This window comes from Suncus etruscus, chromosome 16 (genome assembly GCF_024139225.1).
Source record: "Suncus etruscus isolate mSunEtr1 chromosome 16, mSunEtr1.pri.cur, whole genome shotgun sequence".
NCBI lineage: Eukaryota > Metazoa > Chordata > Mammalia > Eulipotyphla > Soricidae > Suncus > Suncus etruscus.
The window spans coordinates 27,164,002-27,174,955 of NC_064863.1; positions in this window are offsets into that span (position 1 = coordinate 27,164,002).

Consider the following 10,954-nt stretch of genomic DNA (forward strand, 5'->3'; position numbering starts at 1 on the left):
CACATATAAATGACATATATCATTTTAATTAAAAGTGAATCATTGAAGTAACAATAAATATTTATTGTAAACAGAACAAGAAGACAATTAGTTGGCAAGTGAATAACACTCAAATCTAATAAATAAAGGGGACAAAAGGAAAATAAAATAAAATAATAAAATTCATTATATTAGGTAGAACCTAAATAATGCTTCAATGCTTCAAACATTATTGCCACCATCAATAATAATAGGATAGATTCTCTTAATAAGGAGCATTGTATTAAAATAGAGATGTACTTTACATACAATGAATGAAACGTTTAAAATGAAGAAAAATAATTTTACTCTTACTAAATGTATCCATTCTACAAAAAAGTTAGAACCACGTAAAAAACTTTAAAGCGATTTGAACATATTGTTGTCTGGTTGTTGATTGTTACCAATACATTGATAAGTCACTAACATTGGAATAATTTGCATCTGTGAATACTGCAGATAAAATTATACTAATACTCTCCAAATACAATGTGAACATTGTAAATTTTTGAGCAGCCATAAAAATGAAGTTTTAAAATTTTTATTACTATAAAATTTTTACAATAGCCATTATCTACAGATCATTTTAGTCCTTGCATAAGGGTTTTAGGAAAGATTTATTCTATATGTCCAAGGGTATATTGCAAATTATTCAGGTCGTCATAAATCAGAAGACTAACAAGTGAATTTTTAAAAGCCTAACTATTTTACACAAAACATTTACAAAAGCAAGCTGTTTATAGGTATAGGATGTAATAAATGTCCTTTACCAACATTTACTCACATATTAAATCCTTATGTCCCTTTCACTGTACTTGCTCAGGTTTCTCTAGTGATTGTTTCTATTCCAGTTCACATTTAGTTCTCTTTCTCATCCCTTAGGTAAACACAAAAAATGTGCATAGTATTTGTTTGTTTCATACAGACTTCTTTATCTAGTCACAGTTTCTTACCTCTCCACACGCCTAGACCTATTTTAAGTAATTAATAAACAAACTTATATTAATTCATCATAATATATTTTATACAGGACATTTCCTTTCTTAAAACTACTGAAGGCATCACTTTATTGTAGGGTCCAAGGATATTGACTACTTAGTATTTGGAGTAAGAAAGAATAAGATGAAAACGGACTACTCTGTGCTGCTGATCAGTAGCAAATTTATATGAGTCAGGGTTGTTTATATTGTCAGAAGATTCAGGCATAAGGGTCATCAGGAAATCTAAAAGGAGAAAGAGCATCATTAAAAACAAAGCTAAAAAAACACAAACAATTATAGATATGTGCTAATTGTAAGGAGATTGAACCAGATAAGATTGTTTGCATGAAGAGCAGCCTAATACTTTTGTTTGTTTGTTTTTGTTTTAGTTTTTTGAGCCACACCCGGTGAGGTCAGGGGTTACTCCTGGCTATGTGCTCAAAATCACTCTTGGCTTTGGGTACCTTATGGGTTGCTGGGGATCGAACCCAGGTTCGTCCTGGGTCTGCCCGTGCAAGGCAAACACCCTACTGCTGCACTGTCATCTGATACCATACTTTTTTAATAAATGAGTCCATGCCTGGTCTCCAACATGAATGGTATTCTAGTGTGCTAGGACCAGATTTCATTGATTACAGGTATATCTTTCCAACTATTCATTGAATGATGTCACTTAGGCAGATCTCAATCACTCACTTGTACTTGGTAATATTGATGAGTGGATCAGGATGGGAGTCAGCATTTTGGTAAAACAAATAAGAAAACCTAGAATTTCTATTTCTCCTTGAGAATCAGTTGTTTAACATACATGCTTCTGGTGACTGAAGTGTTATTGTTGCTACATAGTGTTGTCAGTGATGATAGTATCACCTAACGTTTATTATGAACTGATTGTCCAAATATACTCATGGAGTTTAAACCATCTATCATAAAGTAAAAATCTATAATTATGTAATACATAACATAGGCATTGTTAAGAGATGATGATACTGAGGTCAAAGATAGTAGCTTTTCTTTAAAGTCTTTCAAAATAATGGCAGATTTGGCAAACTTTGCCTAATCCAAAACCTAACAGAAGTGAAAATTGGTTTGTGTCATTATACCTGAATATATTAAAATTTCATTCTCTTCCTTTGATCTTGAGCATTTCATTTTTTTGAATAGACTATTGTTTCCCTAAATAAAACTACAGATAAAATGCCTCTTATTCAATACTCTAAAGTCATTTTGTATAATTATGAAGCTTTACATTATTATAAAAGATGTATTATATAGTACATTTTCAATTTTAAGAAAATATATTCAATATTATAAATCATTTTCACTAGGAAAGGAAAATAGTACTTCAATAACATAATTTATACAAAATTCAGATCATTCATTTGACAAACAATAAAAAAATCTGAGTGAATGGTTAAATTACATGTCCGAACTTTTAAGTAAATTATTAATTAATATACAAAGCAAATTTCACATTTATTCATTTGCAAGCTTATTAATTTTCATTGCAAATTAATACAATAAAAGAAGTTTTGTGAAGCACTGTGAAACTCAATAGTTTATCAATATTGTATTGTTTTATGTACTATGACTAAATCATAAAAGTTTAGTACACATAAACTTGATTTTTTCCTATTTTTTGGCCATATGACTTAAACCTAAATTTAAAGTCATGTTTAAAACATACTAATGAAAAAATCTAGAGTTATTAGAAAGTCCTATCAAAGGGTATAAAGAAGAGATTAACACATTCCATAAGTTAAAATAAGCTACATGTATGGGGATTTTTGATTTTTAAAAGAACATTGAGATATTACTAATAGAACAATGGCATAATATTTTTAGGAATATAAATTAAATTCCTACCTCTTTAAATTATGTTATTCTACCATACACACCACATTAGCAATATCCTTCAGACACAGTCCTTTTTTCCCCCTACCTATTTTAAGTTCAAGGTGTGTGTGTGTGTGTGTGTGTGTGTGTGTGTGTTGTAACATTTTTTTCTGTCTTATACTCATGAATGTGATCTTCTGTCTTATTTTACTTGGTTATATTTTTTTATTTGGTGGCCAGTTCAATTATACTCAGGACTTGCTACTGTCTCTGTTCTCAGAACTGTTCTCTCCAAACAGTGTTGGAGAGAGAGTAGACACAGTATGTGATGCTGTAAATTGAAGTTGTGTAAGTCAGAGTCAAGGAAAGTTCTTTTCTGCTGTATTATCTCTCCAGGCCCTTGAGTTATTTTACTCAAGACAGGGTACTTTACTCAAGAAATACAGGGTACTATTTTATTCTTAGGACTCAGACATATTCTGTGGTATTTATTTAAGCACTATTATCTAATTTTCTATTGTTGGGCTCTTCTGGGTTGTTAGTTCCAATATATATATTGGAAATATAAATATAAACAAATATAACAATATAAACAAATATAAACAGCACTGAAATGAGCATTAGTTTATGAATGCCTTTTCAAATTAGTAGAGTTTCTGGTTATTTTAAAAGATATTAGTAGTAAAATTGGAAGATAAATAATATTATGGAGAGGCCAGCCACGCCAACGGGGAGTAGGGACCCCCGGCGTCCATGGTGAGTGCACTCTTTTAGGGCGCTCACACGTGGACTACCCGCAGCCGCCAGCCACCCTGCGCGCGACCCCCCCCCATAGACTGCAGAGGCCAGCCGCGCCAACGGGGAGTAGGGACCCCCGGCGTCCATGGTGAGTGCACTCTTTTAGGGCGCTCACACGTGGACGACCCGCAGCCGCCAGCCACCCTGCGCGCGACCCCCCCCCATAGACTGCAGAGGCCAGCCGCGCCAACGGGGAGTAGGGACCCCCGGCGTCCATGGTGAGTGCACTCTTTTAGGGCGCTCACACGTGGACGACCCGCAGCCGCCAGCCACCCTGCGCGCGACCCCCCCCCCATAGACTGCAGAGGCCAGCCACGCCAACGGGGAGTAGGGACCCCCGGCGTCCATGGTGAGTGCACTCTTTTAGGGCGCTCACACGTGGACGACCCGCAGCCGCCAGCCACCCTGCGCGCGACCCCCCCCCCCCATAGACTGCAGAGGCCAGCCGCGCCAACGGGGAGTAGGGACCCCCGGCGTCCATGGTGAGTGCACTCTTTTAGGGCGCTCACACGTGGACGACCCGCAGCCGCCAGCCACCCTGCGCGCGACCCCCCCCCATAGACTGCAGAGGCCAGCCGCGCCAACGGGGAGTAGGGACCCCCGGCGTCCATGGTGAGTGCACTCTTTTAGGGCGCTCACACGTGGACGACCCGCAGCCGCCAGCCACCCTGCGCGTGACCCCCCCCCATAGACTGCAGAGGCCAGCCGCGCCAACGGGGAGTAGGGACCCCCGGCGTCCATGGTGAGTGCACTCTTTTAGGGCGCTCACACGTGGACGACCCGCAGCCGCCAGCCACCCTGCGCGCGACCCCCCCCATAGACTGCAGAGGCCAGCCGCGCCAACGGGGAGTAGGGACCCCCGGCGTCCATGGTGAGTGCACTCTTTTAGGGCGCTCAACGTGGACGACCCGCAGCCGCCAGCCACCCTGCGCGCGACCCCCCCCATAGACTGCAGAGGCCAGCCGCGCCAACGGGGAGTAGGGACCCCAGGCGTCCAGGGTGAGTGCACTCTCCTAGGGCGCTCACAGGTGGACGACCGCAGCCGCCAGCCACCCTGCGCGCGACCCCCCCCCATAGACTGCAGAGGCCAGCTGGTTGGCACAGAGACCACACCACCCGTTGCCTCAACTTCCAGGCCCCAGAGTTCATCCCACCTGACCCGAGCGTAGACTGGGGAGGACATTCCCTAGTACCTAGTGGGCCGGAGTCACCTGCCCAGCTGGGACAGATGGGACGAATAGACTAGGTGAGCTTGGGCCTGCCCCCTGGACCTTTAGGTAACCTAGAGCAACCTAGCCCCGAGCCCCAGAGTGGACCGGAGACCCCCCCTAGGGCTGAGAGCAGCTACCGGGAGGGCTTGACTGGGGGAATTTCTTCCGCGGTAACTCGGAGGAGCGGAGCTTCATTGACCCCCAGATAAGGGAGGGAACAGAGAGTCAGGCTCAACAGCGCCCGCAACCAGTGTGGCCAGAAGCGGAACTACACCTGCTGACAGAAATTAAGAGGAAGACTGACTTCCAAGTAGTAGAGGAGAGGAGAAAAAGGAGAGGAGAAACAGTGCCCCCCACCACTGTGGTCAGGAAAGGGCCAGTACTAGCTGCCAACAAAAGGGGAAAACAACTAACCAGGCCACATAAAGAGTACAGGAGGATCAAAACCTCAGCGAGTTCACCCAAAAGTCCCTCTAGAACCACCCTCAGGGAGGGAACCAACTCCCACACCACAGGGGATCAAAACAGGTGAAAATTAGAAGCACAGCACTCTAAAACACACCATTAAATACAAAGAAGTATGCGTAAATCAAGGAGATCACTAATATCTGGAGATATGGTGACAAACTCTTGCAAGCTTCCAAGTCCACCAAAACGCACAGATACACGCGATGAAGACCTAAAAGCAGCCATGAGGAAGGAAATGCAAGAATTAATAAAAGGAATGAGAGAAACCCTAGCTATCGAGTATAAGAAATCTATGGATGAACAAATCAGCCAAATTAAAGAAGAAATGTTAAAGAACATGAGAGATTCCATACAAAAAGAAGTGAAGGAATTAACAGACAAAGTAACAAGCCTTACAAGCAGAAACACAGAATTGGAGAAACACATTGAAGAACTCGAAGGAAAACTGCAAACAAAAAATGATCAAGAAACCAACAAAGAAATAAAAGGCAAAGCACTGGAAGGAAAGGTCCAGTATCTAATGAACAAGGACAAAAGAAACAACCTAAGAATTGTGGGTATACCAGAAGGGGAGGAAGTAGGGAAAGGGGAAGAACAAGTAGTCAGAGAGATAATAGCGGAGAACTTCCCCACCCTCTGGAAGGATACTGCAATGCCAATACAGGAAATAAAAAGAGTTCCCAATAAGATAGACCCCAATAAACAAACACCAAGACACATGGTAATCCAATTGGCAAAAAACAAAGAGAAAGAAGAACTCCTTAAAGCAATAAGGAAGAAAAGAAACCTCAAGTACCAAGGTAGGGACATAAGAATCAAACCAGATCTCCCATTTGAAATAATTCAAGCAAGAAGACAATGGAATGACATATTTAAACGACTGAATGAAAGAAATTTCCAACCTAGGGTCCAATACCCAGCAAAACTTACATTCATATGGGAGGATAGACTAAAAACATTCTCAAACAAGAACGAATTTGAACTATTTGTGCAAACAAAACCGATCCTAAACGACTTACTCAAAGACGAATTACACAATCCAAACCCCCGATTGTAACAAAAACCACCCTACACAACACAACTACACAACAATCCTCTCTCTCAATAATCTCCCTAAATGTTAACGGACTAAACTCTCCAATTAAAAGACACATAGTAGAGAACTGGATTAGGAAAAATAAACCGGACTTCTGCTGTCTGCAAGAAACACACCTACAGATGCAGGATAAGCACAGGCTTAGAAAAAAAGGTTGGAAAGTAATTATTCAGGCCAATGGAAAACAAAAAAGAGCAGGGACAGCAATTCTTATATCAGACCAAATTGCATTCAACCTCAAGAAAGTGATCAGAGACAAAGAGGGTCACTACTTACTGATCAGGGGAACATTAGATCAAGAAACACTAACCCTGGTCAATATCTATGCACCTAATGTAGAGCCAGCAAAATACGTGAGGCAACTACTGGCAAACCTGGAGAAACACATGAAGGGAAATGTGATAATAGCAGGGGACCTCAATACTCCACTATCACCACTGGACAGATCCACCAAACAGAAAAATAGCAAAGAAATAAGAGCTCTGAATGAAAAATTAGAAGATTTAGGGCTAATAGACTTATATAGAGCCCTCCACCCCCAGAAAGCAGAATACACATTCTTCTCAAGCCCACATGGAACCTTCTCCAGAATAGACCATATATTAGGATACAAAGCCAACCTATATAAGACCACAAAGGTAAGGATCATTAGAAGTACCCTCTCAGATCACTATGCCACAGAGCTCAAAATTGAGGTCAAGAAGAAGCAATGGAGAAAAACTAATACCTGGAGATTAAACAACATGCTGCTCTACAACAGCTGGATCAAAGAACAACTCAAGGAAGAAATAAAAAGATTCCTTGAGACAAATGACAATGAAGAGACAACATGTCAAAATTTATGGGACACAGCAAAAGCAGTAATTAGGGGGAAACTCATAGCAATACAGGCCTATGTCAAGAATCAGGAAAATAACAAAACCAACAGTTTAAAAGATCACCTCAAAGAATTGGAACATCAGCAACAGAGAAGTCCAACCACATCCAGAAGGCAAGAAATAATAAAAACCAGAGCAGAAATAAACAACATAGAAACCAAGAAAACAATACAAAAAATCAATGAGACCAGGAGTTGGTTTTTCGAAAAAATAAACAAGATAGACAAACCACTGGCAAAACTCACCAAAAAAAAGAGAGAAAACACCCAAATCAGTAGGATCACAAATGAAAGGGGAGAGATTACAACAGAACCCCAAGAAATACAACATATCCTGAGATCATATTATGAACAACTATACTCAACTAGGCTAGAGAACCCAGTAGAAATCGATAGATTCTTGGAAAAACACCCTCTTCCAAGACTGGAAAAGGAAGATCTAGAAATCCTAAACAGACCAATCACCTCAGAGGAAATTGAAGATGTAATTAAAAAACTCCCTAAGAACAAAAGCCCAGGCCCAGATGGATTTACAGGTGAATTCTATCAAACATTTCAAGAAGACTTACTACCACTTTTCCATAGGCTCTTCCAAACCATAGAAAAAACAGGAATCCTCCCCAACTCCTTTTATGAGGCTAATATCACACTCATTCCCAAAGAAGGCAAAGACACTACCAAAAAAGAAAACTACAGACCAATCTCACTAATGAACATAGATGCAAAGATACTCAATAAAATATTAGCAAACCGAATCCAGCACTTCATCAAAAAGATCATACATCACGATCAAGTGGGATTCATCCCAGGAATGCAAGGTTGGTTCAACATACGCAAATCAATCAACATTATACACCACATCAACAACATGAAAGACAAAAACCACATGATCATATCAATCGATGCAGAGAAGGCATTTGACAAAATCCAACATCCTTTCTTGTTAAAGATGCTCAGCAAAATAGGGTTAGAAGGAACCTTCCTCAAGATAGTTACAGCCATATATGAAAAGCCTACAGCCAACATTATTCTCAATGGTGAGAAACTAGAAGCATTCCCACTAAGATCAGGAACTAGGCAAGGCTGTCCACTCTCTCCACTCTTATTCAATATAACCTTAGAAATCCTAGCAATAGCAATCCGACAAGAGAAGGAAATCAAAGGAATTCAAATTGGGAAAGAGGAACACAAGCTATCTCTCTTTGCCGACGATATGATGATATACATCGAAAACCCTAAAGAGTCCACAGTAAAACTCCTAGAAACAATAAACCAATACAGCAAAGTGGCTGGTTACAAAGTCAATACACAAAAGACAGTAGCGTTTCTATATACAAACAATGAAGTTGAGGAGAGAGAGATTAAAAATACAATTCCATTTAAGATAGTATCAAAAAATATCAAGTATCTAGGAATCAACCTTACAAGAGAAGTGAAAGACCTATACCAGGGAAACTTCAAAGCACTCCAGAAAGAAATTGAAGATGATCTAAAGAAATGGAAGAACATCCCATGCTCATGGATAGGTAGAATTAACATAATCAAAATGACTATCCTACCCAAACTCCTATATAGATTTAATGCAATCCCTATCCAAATCCAGACACAATTCTTTAAAGAATTAGAACAAGCATTCACAAAATTCATCTGGAACCACAAAAGACCCAGGATAGCCAAACAAATACTGAAAAACAAGAAGCTGGGAGGCATCTCCTTACCTAACTTGAAACTATACTATAAAGCCATAGTAATCAAAACAGCATGGTACTGGAACAGAGACAGGACATCAGACCAGTGGGTCAGAACAGAATTCCCAGACATAAACCCCCAGGTATATAGCCAACTAATATTTGATAAAAGAGGCAAGAATCTGAAATGGAACAAAGAAAGCCTATTCAACAAATGGTGTTGGTACAACTGGAAAACCACATGTACGAAAGTGAAAATCAACCCATACCTTACTCCTTATACAAAAATCAACTCAAAGTGGATCAAAGACCTTGAAATCAGACCCGAATCCATAAAGTTTATTGAGAATAAAATAGGCAGAACACTCAAAGACCTATATATCAAAAAGGTCTTTGAGAATGGAGCACCAATGGCAAGAACGTTAGCATCAAATATAAACAAATGGGACTACATCAAACTAAAAAGCTTCTGCATGGCAAAAGAAACCCTGCTTAACGCAAGAAGACAGCTAACAGAATGGGAAAAAATCTTTTCACTCGACATATCAGATAAAGGGCTGATATCTAGAACATACAAAGCACTCAGAAAGCTGAGCCCCCCAAAACCAAACAAAGCTATAAAAAATGGGGAGACGAAATGAATAGACACTTCTCTGAGGAAGACAGAAGGATGGCCAACAAACACATGAAAACATGCTCACCTTCACTCATCATCAGGGAGATCCAAATCAAGACAACAATGAGATACCACCTTACACCAGTGAGGATGGCCCACATCAAAAATAATGGAAACAACCTTTGTTGGCGGGGATGCGGTATGAAAGGAACTCTCATCCACTGCTGGTGGGAATGTCCCCTAGTCCAACACCTATGGAGGAAAGTCTGGAGAGTGCTCAAAGAACTCAGAATTGAGCTGCCATTTGACCCAGCAATTGCCCTCCTAGGCATATACCCACAAGATGGAAGGACATTCATTCCAAAATACGTATGCACCCCACTATTTATCGCAGCACTCAGTATAATAGCCAAATCTTGGAACCAACCTAGGTGTCCAACAACGGATGAATGGATCATTAAGATGTGGTACATATACACAATGGAATATTACATGGCAGTTAGAAATGATACAATCACAGACTTTGCAGCAACGTGGATGGACCTAGATCATGTTATGTTAAACGAAGTAAGCCAGAAGACAAAAGATAAACACAGAATGGTAGCACTATTCTGAAACACCTAGAACATATATTTTATACACAACTAATACCTAACAATCATATAACAGGGTTTAACAGGGTAGAAACTCCGATCACTGTAATAGTCAACATATACGTGGGAGCAGTGTCCAAAATACATGAAAAAGGAACAATGCAAACTCTTGACTGCACATTATACCACAAGGAAAACAGCAACAACAGAAACAGCAACATGGAGAGAACAGGTATGTAACCAGACTCCTACAACAAAGGCCCACAATAATCCCTTAGAAATCGTAAACAGGAACACAAGTATAGAATACCGCGGGAAATCACGGACTGCAATGGCAACATACCATAACACTACGTTTTAATCCCTTTACCTTACTATATTTTAAAAATAACCTCTCAGCTTTTCTTTCCACAGGCGCCCTTAGATACAAAGGGCGGACAAACTAAGATGGCAATTCGGGATACCACACGAGATACCATACCTTGCTTGCACTATGAGACGACCACGAGAAAACTCTTTAACATACACTTTATCTCTAGGTTAAACCTTCTTTTAGGAATCGAAGCACGTGACCAGTCAGACCACCAAAGCAGTACCTGCGATGTACAGACCTAAACTACAGGCTCTAGTCATCGAACACATTCAACCAAACCAGCATTCCCTTGCTATTCTCTCCTTTCTTCTCTCTATTTTTTTCTCTTCTCTTCTTTTTCTCTTCTACTCATCTCTTTACGTTTTTCCCTTTCTCTTCTCCCTTTCTACGGTATTTTCTC